This window comes from Thermobia domestica, chromosome 8, assembly GCF_964235325.1.
Source record: "Thermobia domestica chromosome 8, izTheDome1.hap1.1, whole genome shotgun sequence".
Classification (NCBI taxonomy): domain Eukaryota; kingdom Metazoa; phylum Arthropoda; class Insecta; order Zygentoma; family Lepismatidae; genus Thermobia; species Thermobia domestica.
In genome coordinates, this window is record NC_137461.1 from 291,999,308 (window position 1) to 292,017,544 (window position 18,237).

Genomic DNA, 18,237 nt, shown 5'->3' on the forward strand with positions numbered 1-18,237 from the left:
CTTCCCTTTCCTTTGTTTAAGACAATAAAAGTTTAATTTTAATATGCCTTCTCACAGGACCTACGTCTAAAAAGAATATTGTTTGTTCTTCAACAATGACAGTAAAATTAACTAAATTATTAATGATTTTTTATGGTTCTACATTCTACAAGATGAGAAGTCTACATGAGACTTTAGGTAAGTAAATATGTTTTTAATTGGTACCATCGCGTCATTGAAAATTTGATCCAATACATTTAACGTGGTATAAAACTAAAACACATATTATTTCAAATTCATCAAATGAGTGATTGTAGATAGCTAGATTAATGTTTAAAATATCCATTTATTATATATGAATACGATACTCACTCTATACGCAATATATACGAAAAATAATAATTGACTTATAATAATAATTATTCTTATTTTTATGCTTTATATTCTCAGTAACGTTAGTAAAACAACTATATGGTAATATACTTAAAATCTTAGCCTTTAAGGTGTGTTCTTTCTCGCAATGATGTTATTGCACAGATGGAGAAAGTATTCAGGGACGGCCTTGAATAAATCGGTTCTTTTGTGCATAAAATATGGAATTTCTATACTGAAGATCATGAGTACTTAATTTAGCTAACCTAATCTAATGCTATGATATAAAAAGTAAACATTTTATAGTTTCATACTGAGCAACTAATTCTTTCAAAAGCATTTTAACAAATTACTTATAGTTCAGCCCGTATAAAACAAGACATCCCTTTAGGATATATAAGTTGAGCAGTGTATTTATGTGAATGTCATTGGTTGCCGTGTATTACATAACGCAAAACCTTGACTTACCTTCAGAATAACCAATTAATTTGTCTATGCAGTTACAAATCCTCATTTTCCTCTGGGTTATACATTGTGAAACGCAAGCACTGTAACTGTATAATTTGAAGGCCCATAAACCTTGTGTTTCGTCAAAGAATCTACATTTTCTTGAATTTATAGAAATGGCTCTTACTGTTTCATCAGCTACTTCACTTGATATCATGTATCTAATCTCTGCTTCCTTTACAAACCCAATATCACCTCCAGTAATTGTTCGAATCAAAGGCACTTCTACGTTAGGAGCAACCTTACCCTGTAAATGTAAACATTTATTAATTAATATACTGCTTCTTTAAAAATGCTCAAGTTAATTCTGAAAGACAGTGAAATTGAAGTCCATTTGAAGAGTGTGCAGATCGGTAATTAAATTGCAAGTTAAATTTAATTTAGTTAACTTTGCGTGATTAAAATTTTTGTGATAAAACTGAAGACTAAATGAAAGATCATTTGTACCTTTATAGCTTAAATAAAGAGTATTCTGAGATTACTCACCCATATGTAGAAAGACATACTAAGGCATACATTACAGAAATAAACTTCCTTCATCTATATTCCAGTGTAGTTACACCATATAAAAGGAAAAAATGGCGGTTGTTCAGAAATTCATTACTACACAGTAATTGGGAGCTTTGCCTGTCAACGTGGCTGTTTTCTTTATTTATAACTGAGTAGGAGGAAAAACTAGCATCCACTACCCTGGTCATATCAGCTTACGTCTCCGTAGACGTTAGGCATTTTTCTGAAAGTGTTTCACCAGAGCACACACATAAGTTTTGTCCATTGCCACAATTTGATCGCAATTGCTAACTGCACGATAGAAAACACAACACATTTGAATATCATTACTCTGTATTTTGGTACACACACTTCTAAAACATATTGCAAGCACAGTATTTTTATTTAACTATTAATGTATTAGAGACAATAATTATTGAATGACTATCTTGATTTCTTAAAATTTGGTTCAGTTCATTAACTAAAGAGATAATTAATTAGATCATTATTAATTTAACGGAAGTAGGTACGTGAGTAATGTGGAGGGACGTCGAGATATAAAAAGACTTAAACAAATCTAATAAACTAAACTTTGAGCGTTTATAAGTCTGAAGAAATAATTTTGTTTAAATAAATGAAGATCATTTCTCGGTTATTGAAGCGAAATAATGTAGGTTTTTTTATTAAGAAATAATTTAACTAGTTTCTCTGTTTTGGACACTGTTACTGTAATTTCATTAACAGACATATAATAATCATCACATACATTAAGTACTGCAGGTAGTCGGTCCATTTTACAACGTGGTTAACTAAGTCCATCTTTAAGCACAATTATAACACAACCCTTAAGCTAGCTCCCAACCTCTTCCGAATTCCACCGAAATAGTATGAAACGTTTGCGTATCGTTTGTGCATGTTTGTTCATGAAAAACTAACGTTTGCACATATAGATTAGGCCAATGTAAAGTATTTGAACCTCTGTCTCCTTAAGATATGCGACTCTAATAAAGTGTAATGATAAAAATCCCTAAGATCTTTCAGCAACACAGAAAACAATGAATTGGATACGAATAGCGGACGTTATCGACTACTTTTATATATCATTCTGTTTCCATACCCATGTTGGTGGGTGATGTTTTGACTTCAATGGTATCGATAGTGAGACTGCTCATCTCAGCATTCCAAAATGAAAGATTCAACACTAATTTCAGTGGTGTTAGGTTATGTTTATATTCTACACCTTCTCACTTCCTCCACTCACCCTCACACTGAGGGAGGATTAATTTGGATTTTAACGTCGTGGGAGTGTCGTAATCGATCTTTCCAACTCCGAATACTATATTGTAGACAATAAATGGTTTACGTTTATGTTTACATGTCAACCCCTTCCCATCCTCACGTCTCACTCTATGCTGATGAGGGACGAATTTGGACTTTGCCATTACTCATGTCAGCAACCCTAAAAACAATGGATTGAACACAGGCCTAATTTCTTCTTTGATTACTTATTGTCATTCCCCACACGACCTCTCCATCCTTGGTGAAAACATGTTGAAAATCAAAGTAAGCAAGGGCTACTCATTGTAGAGAAAGTAACTAAGATACCGTATATAAACAAATTACAGATTTAAATTACGATCTATAATTAAAACTGTCGTACTAACCGCATTTTTTGTGCCATTTAGAAACAACGCAATAACTACTGTTACTTTTTCATTGATGGAGACTTCTTCTTGAAGAGTTCGTGCCCTGAAAGTATAATAAAATCATATCACGGAGATATCGTTTCTGAAAATGAAGTTCAAAGAAATCAAGACTAGGTATCCCGTTCCTGGAGCAGTATTTTTTTTTAATTGAAAAGCATAGCATGCAATTTCGTGAAATATCTGATGTTGTAGTACGAAGCAACTATGTTATAATGTATTTATTCTACGAATATTACTTGCACAATTCCCGGTAACAGAAGAAGTGTAGTGTGTAGTGAACCAAAGGATCAGAATTATTTACGACACGATATTGTAAAGTGGATAAATTTTTCATCAGCAGGGCTAATTTACACCGAACATGAAAAATGTTTTTTTCAAGTGTGTTAACCATATTTGTGTATCTTGTGACATAACAATGACGCGATATCACATACGATAACAGAGTATAATCGGAAGAAGTATGTCGTAACTAAACTCTTACTGTCTCTGTGAAAAGACGCCGGACCATAGTGGAAAGATTTATAAAAGAGAAGTCAAAATAAATATATATCCGACTCGTCCTCTATATACTTTGAAGAAGTAAAGGATATTAAGTTTGATGCTTGTTGAGTAAGTAGTTCTGCTTTATTTAGGTGAATAAAAGAAACGAATATCATGGGATTTTCAGTTCAACTAAATATGAATATGGTTCCTTTTAAGCCACATGGAGATGTAGAAATGATTACAAATTACCAGCTGCTGAAAGTACTAAGATCGGTAACAATAGAACAAAAATTGAGGAGCATAGGAAAGTAAAAGCAAAATTTCGTAACGGAGCTCCTCCGTGGCTAAGCGGTTAGCGTACGCGCCTTTGGCGTGGGAGACCCGGGTTCGATTCCCGGCGGGAGCTCATGTGGTTCGGATTTCACGTTAACCAGTAGGTCCACGTCTCATATAGCCTCGCTGCTGAAAGGGACGCTAAACTAAAATCAACTCAACTCATTTGTTTTGCGAATTGGTACCATAGTTTGCGTGATGTGGGGTAAGCAATAAAGTAAATATTTAGATATGTTGGTGTAACCTGGAACTAGCGAACGGCGACCTAGGTATGTCTAAAATATCAACTCATTTGGGGTAATGAAATCTCATAAATACATTATATATATATATATATATATATATATATATATATATATATATATATATATATATATATATATATATATATATCGTAAGTTTGGTAAATCCGGACGGAGCTGATGTTTCTTTATTTTACTACTACTCCGCTAAACGTAAATATACAATACTTCGTCATATTATTTAATGATATGCTAGTATACATGTACAATTGAAATAGTTTTCCTGGAATGGCATGTAAAAAAATAAAAAGTATTTTTCTGAAAGTTGACGAAATCTTTGATTTGCAAATTTGTAAAGGTGAATCCGGACAGTAGGTTGGCGATTCCGGACGTCTACTTTGAAGGAAGATATATACATGATAGGTATATTTTAGCTTATTATCTTGTTACACTATCATTCTAACATGATAAGTATACAATATAAATACATACACATGATAAATACATACAAATTACGAACATAGCAATTTCTGTACTAATTTCTTTACTGTTGAAATTGTAAGCTAAATGCACAGTAGTGTAACTATCACTATTGCGTTTAATCATTAAACATAGTAATCACACTTGTTTCCATTAGAACTACATTGTACTACTTGTTTTTGCAAGTAACAACTAGATTGTTAGTAAAATGTATAATAAGTGTGCACTGAGACTAGCATTTATTAATTTATATTTTGCTTTAATGACTTGTGCCAGTCTCGTGAAACACTAGTTATAATTCAGACACATAATTCACAGATAAAGTACAGTTCCGTATCACCAACTACACATCTTTCGTGAAACCAGGTCGTACACACAGTACATACGACCCAGAAATCGTATTTGCTTGATGATGGTCGTTCCCACAAAATCCACAGTAGTTTTCATCCATTCCTTCGAGTGTGTTTCAGGAGACAGTTTGAAACAAACTGCAATTCGTGACACTCAATATTTTAGCAACACCTAACCTTGGGATGTGGGTTTGGAAGAAGCAACAGCAGAAAAAGACTGTTTAACTGTTTAACTGCGAATTCTAAATGCGGTTGAGACGTGTTTGAGTATGTCTGATGACACAGAAGAGAAATTGTTTCCAGCTACTGGCAAATCACGTTCTTTCGACAAAAGAAATTCATGTTCCCGTACTGTTGCGGATCAAATGGAAATATACCAGATAACAGTGTAGAATTGTATTGTATTGTAGGCATTCAGAAGTGTAGAATTTTTGAGCACATGAAGATTAGCATTTTGTAATTGAGTTGTGTTTGTCGATCCTAAGATAGATTTATAGATTTTTCGGGTCATTCCTCGGAGCCCATTTATGAAAACAAATGAATAGACGCTAGGTATAAACACGTACTATTTCACACTCATAAACATAAAAACGGAGAGTGTAGAGAGTGTTTTGAATCCTCTTAGTTCATTAATCATATTGTCCGGATTCAACTTAACATAATAAGCGTGTCCGAATTCACCCTGTCCGGATTCAGCTTAACGTATTAAACGTGTCCGAATTCATCCTTCTCTAAACGTCCGGATTCGCCCGTTTCGGGCACTGTACACGTGAGTACGCGTTGAGCAGGTACTCACAAAGTAATAAAATTCTTCCAATATGGAACGAGTAAAGTACGGTCTTCGCTTCGATATATGTCTTACTTAACCATTTGCTGACAAACAGTTCTGTGTAAAACTTTAACATATTCCAATAAAAAGTTGCATCAGTTAAAAAAACGTGCATGAACTTTCCTGTTTATTCTTCTTTCCTCCCACCGTCGAAACACTCTTTGCACTTCCTACTCAGCACTGAACTGTAGGAAGGTACGGTGCATCAAGTAATCATCACAGCAAGTCTTCACATTACACATGACAAGAACAGTATTATCGTAAGCTTAGGATGTCCGGATTCAGCGACTGTCCGGAGTCACCTTGCGGCTAAACAAACAGTACTGAAATAATATCGTTGACATTTATTTGTTTATTTTTTGTATAACGTAATGAATCATAAGAATTGTCAAAAGGATGTCAAGTAATTGTTTCTCAACACAACTTGTAAATATAAGAGGATTCGAGCCTGTACATCACGCGTTCAAGATGTTGACCATTACGTCTAACAGTCTTCATAGCCATTCTGTAGATCGATGAACATGTTCGTGAACACGAATTGATAGAACACCAAAACAAATGATCGAACTTCTCTCTTAACTCCAGTACAGTTGTAGGGTATTATCTATTCGGAAAATTGTTTTATTTAGCATATCCGACATGAGGCATCTGGAGCCATAAAGTCATGGGAGTGAGAAGGAATTAAAAAATCCGTTAAACGGGAAATCGAGCGATGTTCAAACTCTCGTAGGAAGAAGGTCAGTTGCAGTATGGGCAGTAGCTTCGTCTTGCTACATCCATTGTTGTTGTAACGACAGATTTTTGGTACGGCAAAAACCGTGCAAATCATGCAAGAATGGGTCAATATTGAACTGTCGATTGATGCAGCGATCAAGTTGTATGGCTTTAATCACTGAACCCTATGTTGCTGATGAAATCTACATCTTCATATGCCATAGCTCTAAAGCAATACAGTAGACATCCGCACTCATCTCCTGCAGTGAGGCGCTGGCCCATACCATATGAGCGGAAATAGTGCTCTAAAATAAACATCTTCTCCTTTGTTGTGAGTAACATTATCTTTTCTCCAAGTGCATACTCCGCTAGTCCACACACATGTAAGCATACAATGTGGCGCTCACAGCTCATATGACATTGCGCCCGCGCTCCATCTGCACGCGAATTTCAGTAGTTTATTTTGCCGCTTACTGTATATGCATATAAAATAGTGTTTGTAATTCTGATGTGAGTAATAAATAAGTGGAGGGAGCATTAGCTTCCTTAGTTTGGTATTATCTTTAGTCTCATTGGGCTCACTCATTAAGATGGTGGACTTGATTGTTTGTGACATTCTATAATATTCCCTAAATAAGTATCACCACCGCATCTCAGTATATGCTCCCAAGCTGTCAAGTTTTTCAACCTTATTCCATTTCACATTATAAGTAAAGAAGAAAAATGTAGATAGAACCTATAGATAGAAAAGAAATATTGCATTGTAGTCAATACTATTAGTACTAAAGGCTGAAACAAAATGTTGCCAATATAGGATGTATTGTATCATTAGACTCTTATAGTACAAAAACATATTATAGTTGTATGAAAAACATATTGTAGCATGTTGAATTTTCAAATAATAATAATAATACATTTCGGCACGTTCATCGTGAGATTGTTTACTTATTGGCAATTACTATATCAGGTCTCCTAAACATCAGTAAATAATGTTGAAACCACAGATCTTCGAAAAAGAATGAATATATAAAACCAGAGAAAAAAATCGGTACCTTGTCTGTTTAGAATTCAAGACGTAACATGTAAATCCATGTGAAGGTAGTACGTCAACGTATGTACAACAATCAAATTCCAATCCGTTGAGAGAGCATTTCACAAAATAATCTCTGCAAGGTCTAAATTAATGAAAATATAAAATATTTAGACTCATTCAAATTTAATGATTACAATACATATCATACACTCTCCTTACTGCTAGTTCAACTTTATAATATAACATAAATTAATCAAATGTAATTTTAGCAGTATTTTCAATTAACAGAGGAATTAGATAATGTGCTTCAAAGTTTAGTGCAGCAAAATTGAGAACAAACTAAAATGTGTCACAATTTTACACAATATTGATAACAGAACTACAATTTTAAGCATATGTTTCATTTTATAATCAAGTGAAGTGAACCTGGTTGAAGATATTTATATGCCGATAAACATGAAATCTTAAATAGAAAGCAAGTGAAAACCTAAGATCTTTATATCCATTTACTAACTATGGATAGGTAGATTACTGTATATTCTATGTGCAAAGCAAGTGAAATTTGGAAGTGGTTTCTGTGCAGTGAAATCCATCGATGTTGTGAGCGTTAGATAATATATAACTAAAAGAAACCCATAAATGATTATGTGCTTTTTAATTGTTATATTGCTAACTCTGTAAACTGTTTTACCGATTTTTCATTAGTCATTAGTTAATTTACAGTGGAACAAACTGTAAACAGAAACATATATGTCACAATGACTGAACATAATTACAACTGTCTCCTTTTTGTATAATTTAACCCTGATGAAAGAAACGCAACACGTTTTACTGTATATTACTATGTTTCATGGGTTTTCATATGTAATCAACTATATGCTTTACAAAAATGTTATATATATATATATATATATATATATATATATATATATATATATATATATATATATATATATATATATATATAGGTGTGTGTGTGGGTGGGTGGGTGTGTGGGTGTGTATAAGAGTGGTATGATATTAAATTTTGCATAGTCATGATGATAAGTTCGTTTTGATGATAACTTCCGAAAATCTCAACTTCAAAATAAAATAAGATAACATTCGATTAAAAGATGAATCAGTCAAACTTGTAGTTAGTGTGTTAAATACGTTAAATAAAAATAACCTAAACAGTCATATTATTGTAAAAACTAGTTTTGTTTTTGCTAAATGCTGTAATCAAATAATGGAAAGAATTCTTGTATCTACGAAGAGTGAATGGTGCATCGAGAGTCCTAGTTTTTGGCACTTCATTGGACGATAAGCCACGAAGGAAGTGCGACATGTATGTCAAATTCTCTGTGTAACACAAGACTTAAATTTCTCATTTGATGAACGTTATTGAAAACTTTTCAGAAACTCCATTAATAGGTGACAGATACTTTGAAACACATAGTTGATCATTACGAACTTCAATTCGTAGCGTTTTAAGTGTTAAACGTTCGCGAAGTCAGCGGAACTTATTATGTACTATGAAAAATCACACACTAACATAGAAACTAATTGTGTAGCATCAAATATTATTAGGTACGTTTGTGTACTAATATCCATTGAAGATATAAAGAGTTACATTACTGTTTTCAGTAAATTCTTGTTTGTAACGAAATTCATGCATGGTAGTATTAAGTGTTGCAATGAACGGGAAGAATGGATAATTACATTACCTATCATTTTCTCACAAACCACAACACAATTTTACTTTTGCTAAGTCCCGAAATTTGGAATTCCAGTGTTGGGTTTATTCTTTCAGTCAATAGAAACTTTGTGAGGACCCGCTAAGTTTGTATAGTCTCTCCACACTTTCTTGTTAGTTCGGTTTAGGACCAACTACTTAGATGGTAGGTGTTGGGTCTGCTGGTATTATCTAGGTAGTGGTAGGCATTTATAAGGAGTAGACTTAATAGGAAGTTGGAGTAGAAGTATACCTAATAGGCATTTAGGACGGACCTAGGCTAAATAGGAGTGTTCCTTATACAGTAACAATTTAAATTATTAATATTTTGACAGAATAAGTGAGCCTTCGTGAACAAAATTGTATATAATTTAATAGTGTTAATGATACTCGGAAAAGCATTAATATTAACATAAAAATTAGGGACAGCATTAACATTTCAGAGAAAAACGGGTCAAGCGGAAATACATAAGAACAAACGAAATTTTGTTCAATAATGTACTAAGCCAGCAGTGAAGAGAAAATAGTGTAAGGTTCTACGTATTTCAACACCACGTGCTAACAGTAATCACACTTCAGGCAATAGCCGCAAAGATGTTGTCCATCATTGCAAAGATCGGTAAGTAACGATAATCAACGAAGCCAGACCACATTTCAGGATAAAAGAAGACAGAACACCGCAGAAGCCATCAATATTCACGGAGTGATCAACAAACAAATTTCTAAGATGTCTGGTTATTGAGAGGTCCATAACCCCCTCTTTGTGTAAGACACATAATCATTGAGGGATCCAATAGTCCTTAAGACACATGGTCATTGGGAATTCTATATTTCACCAAGAAATAAAAAGTTACGTATTTAGATTAACAAGAAAACAAAAATCTTTTCCTAGGACCTAAAGGACAATAGTAAACCAAGTGTTCCCTAAAAAGCCTGGCTGTATAACTGCACATAATCTCCTTGACGTTAGGCTGGAGACTTCAAAAGTTTTAGAACAAAGAAACATGATTTTTAGACCTAAACGTATTGAAATTAAACATAAGAATAACACGAAAATCATTTGGGTGATGTGAAAGGGTATGAATACATTTAAGAAAGGCTATGAAACTCGTGGTTATATTTTGAAGAAAGTGGGTTGTTCATGGATACGGATAGTATTTTAAATAGACGGAAAGATCACACAATTTGCTTAACAATTTGTTACAATTTGTCTAACACTGAGAAAAATATAATGTTCTTGTAGAAAATGAAATGCATACAGCAGGACGAACTATTCCAGATCCTAAACGAACAGAAATATAAGTTTCTATCAATTAACCAAAGAAACACATATCGTTATGCGTAGGTGAAGTTCATTCTAAGCTAATGAAGAACTAACTAATTAACTAACTAACTCTATTGACTATGGAACCCAGAGGTTCAATGCCGCGTTCACAAAAGCTCTCCACTAGTTTGTATCCTTAGCCAACTGAATCCAGTTTCTTATTTGTATTCTTATTTCTACGAGATCCATCCTAATGTTTTCCTCCCATCTGCCTCTAGGTCTTACTAATGATCGTTTTCCGATTGGTCTTCCAGTTAAGACTTCGAAAGCGTTTCTACTTTCTTCCATTCTGGCTACATGAACTGCCCACGTCAGCCTCCTAGACTTTATGACCCTAACAATGTTTGGTAAACAATATAAATTATGAACTTTCTTGTTATGAAGTTTCCGACATTCTTCATTCCTGTTCCTCTCTGGTCCGAATATTCGTCTCATGACCTTGTTCTGAAATACTTTCAGTCTATTTTCTTCCCTCAAAGTAAGCCATCATGTTTCGTAGCCATACAAGGAACAAGGTAGTGAGTCTCATTATCCTTATCCCAAATAAGGAGGAATTGCTACAATAGAGAATAGAATTAATCGTTGTTTCCATTCACAAAATAACCATCAAAACTGAATGTAAATAATATCGAAGCATCATTCTTTTCCGAACGTCCTCTAAGATCCTCACAAACATTATGTTAGTAAGAATAATCCCATACACAAATTGAAATTATTGCAGAATATCATTGCGGATTTAGCAAAATTGATAAACTATCGAGCAGGTATTTATCATTCCTAAATTACTCAAAGCGAACGAGAATACAATTCGAGATACATAAGTTATTTATTTATTTATTTATTTCATAAAGAGCTATGACAGTTTGAAAGGAGGTATTGTACAATATTTTCATTGCATTTCATATACAAGAAAAGCTAGTTAGAGTAATGTAGATGTTTTTAAATGAATCCCAAAGCAATACTTGACCATGAATTTTCCTTGCGAGAATGGTTTAAAGCAAGGATATTGTTATACAGGGAAATCAAAGATAGCAAACATGCCTTAGAGCTGAATAGTGCTCACCGGATTATGAGCTAGGCTGGTGGTATAAACTATATTAGGGATGAAATTAGAACAACACAAGGAAACGGAGAACTTTGTTTTACTCCTGCTGTCACATTGATTTGGAAGTTATGCACAGAAAACTAAATACATTGAAATTAGTTACGAGAGCAATAGTGCATAGTATAAATACATTCCAATACAAAATGATACTTTTATGAAAGTGGATATTTACAAATATTTATGATCAACTGTCAAGACCGAAATCATATCAAAGAATAAGAAAATTGTCAATTGAAGCCATGGAATTCGTGCTCTACGTGCTACTCAAAATATTTTCTCTTTGTGAATCATGCCAAGGAATTTAAAGAATTATAAACAAGGATAAATATGCTTGTTCAGCTGTAGAGTTGCAAAGGGTAGAACGCGAAATGAATTGGTTTGATAATACAAGGGTACCCAAAATAAACTGGAATTATTGTGTAAAAGCTATATGTTCTAACTCTTTACAAATCAAAATTATCCCCTTCAAATTACCCTCCATTACAACTAATACATTTGTCCCACCGGTGTTTCCACTGTTGAAAACATTGTTTGTAGTCATCTTCAGAAATAGTTGACAGCTCCTCTCTCGTTTTTTCTTGACCTCTTCAATGTTGTCAAATCGGTGTCCTTTCATGAATCTTTTCATTCATGGAAATAAGAAAAAGTCGCACGAAGCCAGGTCATGGGGGGTAACGTGGGGCACTGAATCATGTTATTATTAGCCAGAAACTGAAGAATAGAGACGGCTGTGTGTACGGGTGGATTGTCGTTGTGAAAGAACCAGTCTCCTGTATGCCACAAATTGGGTCTTTTTTGACGAGCACTGTTGCACAATCTTCTTAACACTTCCGAATAAAAGGTTTGATTCACGGTCTGACCTGGTCACTTAAACATGTCATCAGAAAAAAACGAACAAAAACACAACAGCGCTACCAAAACACTCACTGCAGATGAACAAACAATCTAGGTCGACAACGCAGGTGGCATTGAATTGGCAATAAGTTTAACTATACACGCCAGCAGCATAAATGCGTACTACAGAAAATCCTCCCACCAAAATGCTATTTCTGTCTCTTTTGGGTACCCCATCGTACAAGAACATCGTGAAGCAATTATCGTAATCAAAAGGGATAAGAATTGGGAATATAGGAGTAATGCATAATTTATACCGTTTACTAAACTTCTCATGGCCATAAAGTCTAGGAGGCTCAAGTGGGCAGGTAATATTTTCCAGAATACATAGAAGAGAAAAAACTTCAAAATTTTAACTATAATCCTAATCTGAAGAAGATGCTATTAAGAATACCTAGGCACAAATAGAATGACAATATTAAGAGGGATGTTTTCAGAAATAGGAGCACAAAGTAGAAACTGGGTCCAGTTGGCTAAGAACAATGTAAGTGAAGAGCTTTGTGAGCGCAGTATTCGACCATAGAGTGCATATACCATAAAGTTATTTTTCCATTATATCTAACGTTTTGATATAATGGAAATCACATACTTCACATAACCTGACATACAAATTCCTTTAGATGAATGCGACTATTATTTAACTGATGGGAATCGTACTAAATAAATTTAGAAATAAGTTTTAATAAAAAATCATCATTGGTAACAGCTTTCTTTCTAGAAACAATATTACTCTACCCTAGTTGGTGGATTTAAGAACAAAGAGTCCAGCCAACGAAGCATTAGCCTGGAGCCGCAATTTCATCTCCCATGAATTTGCCCTAACTCGACTGTAAGTGAGGGAAAGCTATCGATCGCAATCACATTCGCGCAAATTCATGGCAGATGAAACTTGGGCTAATCTTGGCAGCACTCTTTTATAACAAAATGATACATACGTGAATACAATTTATGTTGAAATAAAACTTACGTAATTTCTTTCTGTGAGCTTCTATCACAGAATATGTGAGAAGGAATGCTTGCATTCACTGTCGAATCAGAATGTTCTATTTCATATGATACGCTGTTATGAAAATAGTTTAACCCTAATAACAGTGCTGCCACCACGGAAATTACAGCAAAGGAAATCCAGATGATGATCCAGAAGAATCTAGGAAAATATAGTTTATTGTTCTTCGCAATTTTCATTAAAGTGTTCAGTTTATATGTAATGATAATACTAATAAATAATTTGAATGAATAATGAGAAAACAATCTCTGCAAATGTTATACTTATTCCAAATTATTAATGACATTACATTACTAAATTGACTATTGTTTCTAACGGAATCCATCAACGTTTGCTCTTATGACTCTTCTCTTCAACAAACATAAAGGAATTCGAATGATTCTACTTCTTTGATTCTGGTTTTAGGGAGTTATCAACAGCAACGCTAGTTGTTCAGTTTTTGATAAATCAAATGTCCGATGCATGTAGCATATTAAAATAAAACTTAAAAGTATGATTCAATCAAGCTACTACAAAATAAGCGTTAACATGTTTTCTGAGGTCTGAATATTTTTGACAAATTAACAAGAAAGTGCCGAAAACTTTCACAATAAACACACTTAATCCAAACCATTATATAGGAATATGAGATATGATTGTCCGATATGTAGGATTTCATCATATCAGAAATATTCGTTAGTCAGGATCACTTTATATCAGTAAACACTATCATGAGAGAGTGTTTTAGTGCAAATCTGCCAGTGCGACGTTCTTGATGGCTGACACCTTTGTTTATATGTTCCCACATCTAGCAGACAATGAACCGACAGTTATTTTGCTGTAGTTCCATGCCATCTTTCTTGAAATTCCTACATTAAGGCTAGTTTACTAAACACATTCACAAGGTTTATACTAACGCTTTGCGAGGCAATGCATATAGACACAATATCAGGTTGAGAAGCATGATCAAGGGATTGTTACTTTAGTATTGTATACTAAACACAGGCGATACATAATAAATGTCTAGATTCTCTTATATTGGACAAGGACAGTGAACGTAATTCTCACTTTTCATATTATCTGTACAAAACATATGCTACCAACTCGTACAGAAATCCGTACATACTTGTATGCTAATTGTATGTGATGCAAAAAAAAAAAAAAAGGCCTTGGTGGAGTCAATGCTGAATTCGCAGAAAAGTCCAGCAAATGAAGATAAAGCCATGTTAGTTCATGTACATTGAGACTCTTGGAAGCGCAAATGTACCATTGATATGGATCCAGAAGAATGCTTGATAACGGTCATAAATATGGTCATAACGCAACGGAAATCTACAGTGTTGCTCTTAAAACAACGTACATGAACTATATAATTTCGGAGAAGTTTCTCACAGAGGTAGATTAATGGTAGTTGATTTGCTTCTACGTAATGTTTAATAACAGGACTAAAACGAAAACCGCCTGTAGATAGCTCAATATTCAAGTACTGAGCAATGTGAGTGTGTGTGTGTTTCTTCGGCAGAAAGGAAACTAGGGAAGTAACAGAAAAAACAAGGTCATCACATACAGTGGGATATAGTGGGATAAAACATAAATCAAATTAAAAGCTCAAATATAAGATTACTAATGATTCGTTTACGATATAAGACTACTAAGAATATGTGATGTCCCGTCAGTGTCGAATTGAAAATGTTGAAAATCAATGTCGAATCGAAACTTAATAATAGTGTATCAAGAAATGAGAGACGAAAGCACTAGTTATAAGTCTAAATAACCAAAAGAAATCTGTTGGTTGTTGCAATGCACATTCTGATTGTTTTGGAAAGGAAACTGAGAATCAATATCGTTCAATCAGCAAAGAAACAACTTATTGTAACTTGAAGCTTTCAAGGTATATGTAGTGCCAATTAATATTGAGTCCCCAAAGTAGACCAGATCGTATACAGGAGTTTGGATCTTCATCAAAACTTTGTTGTCAGCAAAAGAAAACAATGATATTCGGAACACTCATGTTTCGGATACGGTGTTTCTGAAGCATTGCTCTAAAATAACAGAGTGCAATTGCATCTTGAAATAATGGTCTTCCAGAAAGATATTTAAGAAGACATTTGCGTGGCCATGATCACCGTAGTTCGTACATCAGTTTAAAATTTCAAAACTCGAAGTTCTACGATAAGTCTTTTACAAATAGACAAATATACTAGGCAATGCCTGTGAAATAAAGCTTCTTAATTCTGAGTTGACACAGTGAGTTTTCTGGGTTGCCACAGGGTTTTGAGATGTTGCTGAGAAAGAGTGAAACGGAACAGGAACAAATGTAGAAAATACCTTAACATAGGCAGTAGATATCAACTTTACAACGTGAGCTCTATGTTACGTTACAGGCAGTACTTACACCAAGCTGATTGATTACTCTTACTATTAACAGAATAGGGCCCGGGTGTTGCATCGATCATCAACTAGAATTTCCCTCACCACAAAGGGAATTTATTTTCTGATCAAAATTTGTAATTTAATGATAACATCGTGTAGAACTAGTCCTCAATGTAACAATACCAAAAATATCAGAAAAAACATGTCCTTGTTAGAGGGGCAGAAAGCTTCAAATGCAAAAATGCCCTGATTTGGTCACGATAACAAACTGTTTTAGTGTGATGTAATATAGAGATATATTAAAAGTTTCTGGGAAAACTTTCATGTTTTAAGTTCTTATAGTGAACTACAAAGAAATTTAGTGGAGTAAGTAAAAGTAACTGAAAGAATAAGTAACATGATAAACTTAAATAAATAACCTGTTAATAAGACCTATTCTATTTGTTTTAGACGTAAAAATACTCTAAAAATGACACGTTATAATCTATCATTTAAAATATTTGACATATATGTCAAGTGGATTATCGAATTATTACACTAGACGAAAACATCAGGAGTCTAACTACTTCATTAATACAAATTAAAAATTAATCACGTGTAGATTAAGAATATCTATATTTTTTATCTAAAATATATCTTCCCTTTATTTGGAAGAGAAGCTCCCAGTGCTTTGAAAGTTCATGTTCTATTGCATCCTAAACACTCTTGTATTGTATACATTGAAAAATTGTCCCTTTACATATTATGAATCTGATGAATCTCTATACCACCATCCTATGGCTACAATATATCATTTCTGCACCAAGAATCTTTTAATGTTTTAAGAAATACGTATCTCATTACATGCTTTATTTGCATTCTATTACTTACGGCACACATTAGCAATTGGTCATTACACACTATCGCTTCAACTGTTGTTTTGTTAACGCTATAAGAATGGTAGTATGTAGCGTCCTTACTGTATTCCAACAAGTTAAATGATTTTGTTTCTCTCTCTCTTCTTCGTCACCCCACATTCCGCTGTGTGTAAAATGCTGTCACACCAGGTGTTCGGTAAACGTTTCCTTTAAGGGGTATTGGGTTTTCACGGCTACACAATAACACCGCCGTTTCTCATATTTTGTTCAAGAGTTGATAATTCTGCTGTTTACACCTTCCTCTATTCTCGCATTTTCCTGCAGTATTGATCCCAAGTACTTAAATTCTCTCGTTACTACCACTTCAAGTTCATAGATTCAATTATAGTTTGGAAAAGTGTAAGTAAAAATAATTAAGAAGAAAAGTGATGTATAAATGTTAGAAGATATATACGAATTATTAATTGAAGATATCATTCAATAAGGTTTGCCTCGGTCCCACTTGTTGGTTCACACAGAGATCATCATATTACCTATGACTTATGAGTATAGGTAAAATTGCGAGCATAAGGATTTATGAGACAACGTATATTGGGTTTTGTTGTTAGATATTCGTTCCAATATAGTAGTAAGCCAACAAAATCTTTACATTTAAACATATTAATTGACAAAATATATTTACGATCTAAGCAATCTACCTTAAGGGACTTGCTAAAGGCGAAATATTAAATATTTTGTCACGAGAATATTCTGTGAGAAAGTTCTTTTTAAATGCAATCTTTAAATTATTTTTCTGATATAATTCTAGAACACGTTCAGAAACTTTCTACAATATATCAATATTTTTTAAAAATATTTTGATTTTATCTAAAGAACAATGTGATTTTATCTAAAGAACAACAATCTTAATACGTTTTGATTACTCACCTAAGAATCTTATTTGAAGTAGATTTAAAATATTTCACTCCGTGTAGTGTTGTACTCGAAATGCATTCTATTATAGCAGAATATGAACTAACCAGGAACAAATTTAAGAAGGATCGAGCTGTGCACTTTCTCCTAGAAAAAATGTTAACCTTAAATGTTTTAGATTTATGTGTTTGGTTGGAAATTTTTAGTTGCAACTAACAAGCATTTTTACTTAAAATTATTTTGTACTATCCTTTCCTGAACGTAATGGATAAAAGAAAATACCTAATCGTTTTTAAAAGCAACTATGTGATTTAAATAATTAGTGTAAGTAATATATTCAGGCAGATAGTAACCCTTGCGAAAGTAGTCAATGATTGACTCGGAACACAATTCTTGAAAGTATATTGCACATGTATCAATAGATATTCAACAGTAAACCTACCTAGTAAATTAATTTGTTCTTTCAAGGTGACATTTGAGATTTTCTCAAAACGCTTAATCATCAGCTATGGTCACAATTTGATGAATTCAACTATCTAAAGCTTTTCTGTAGATAC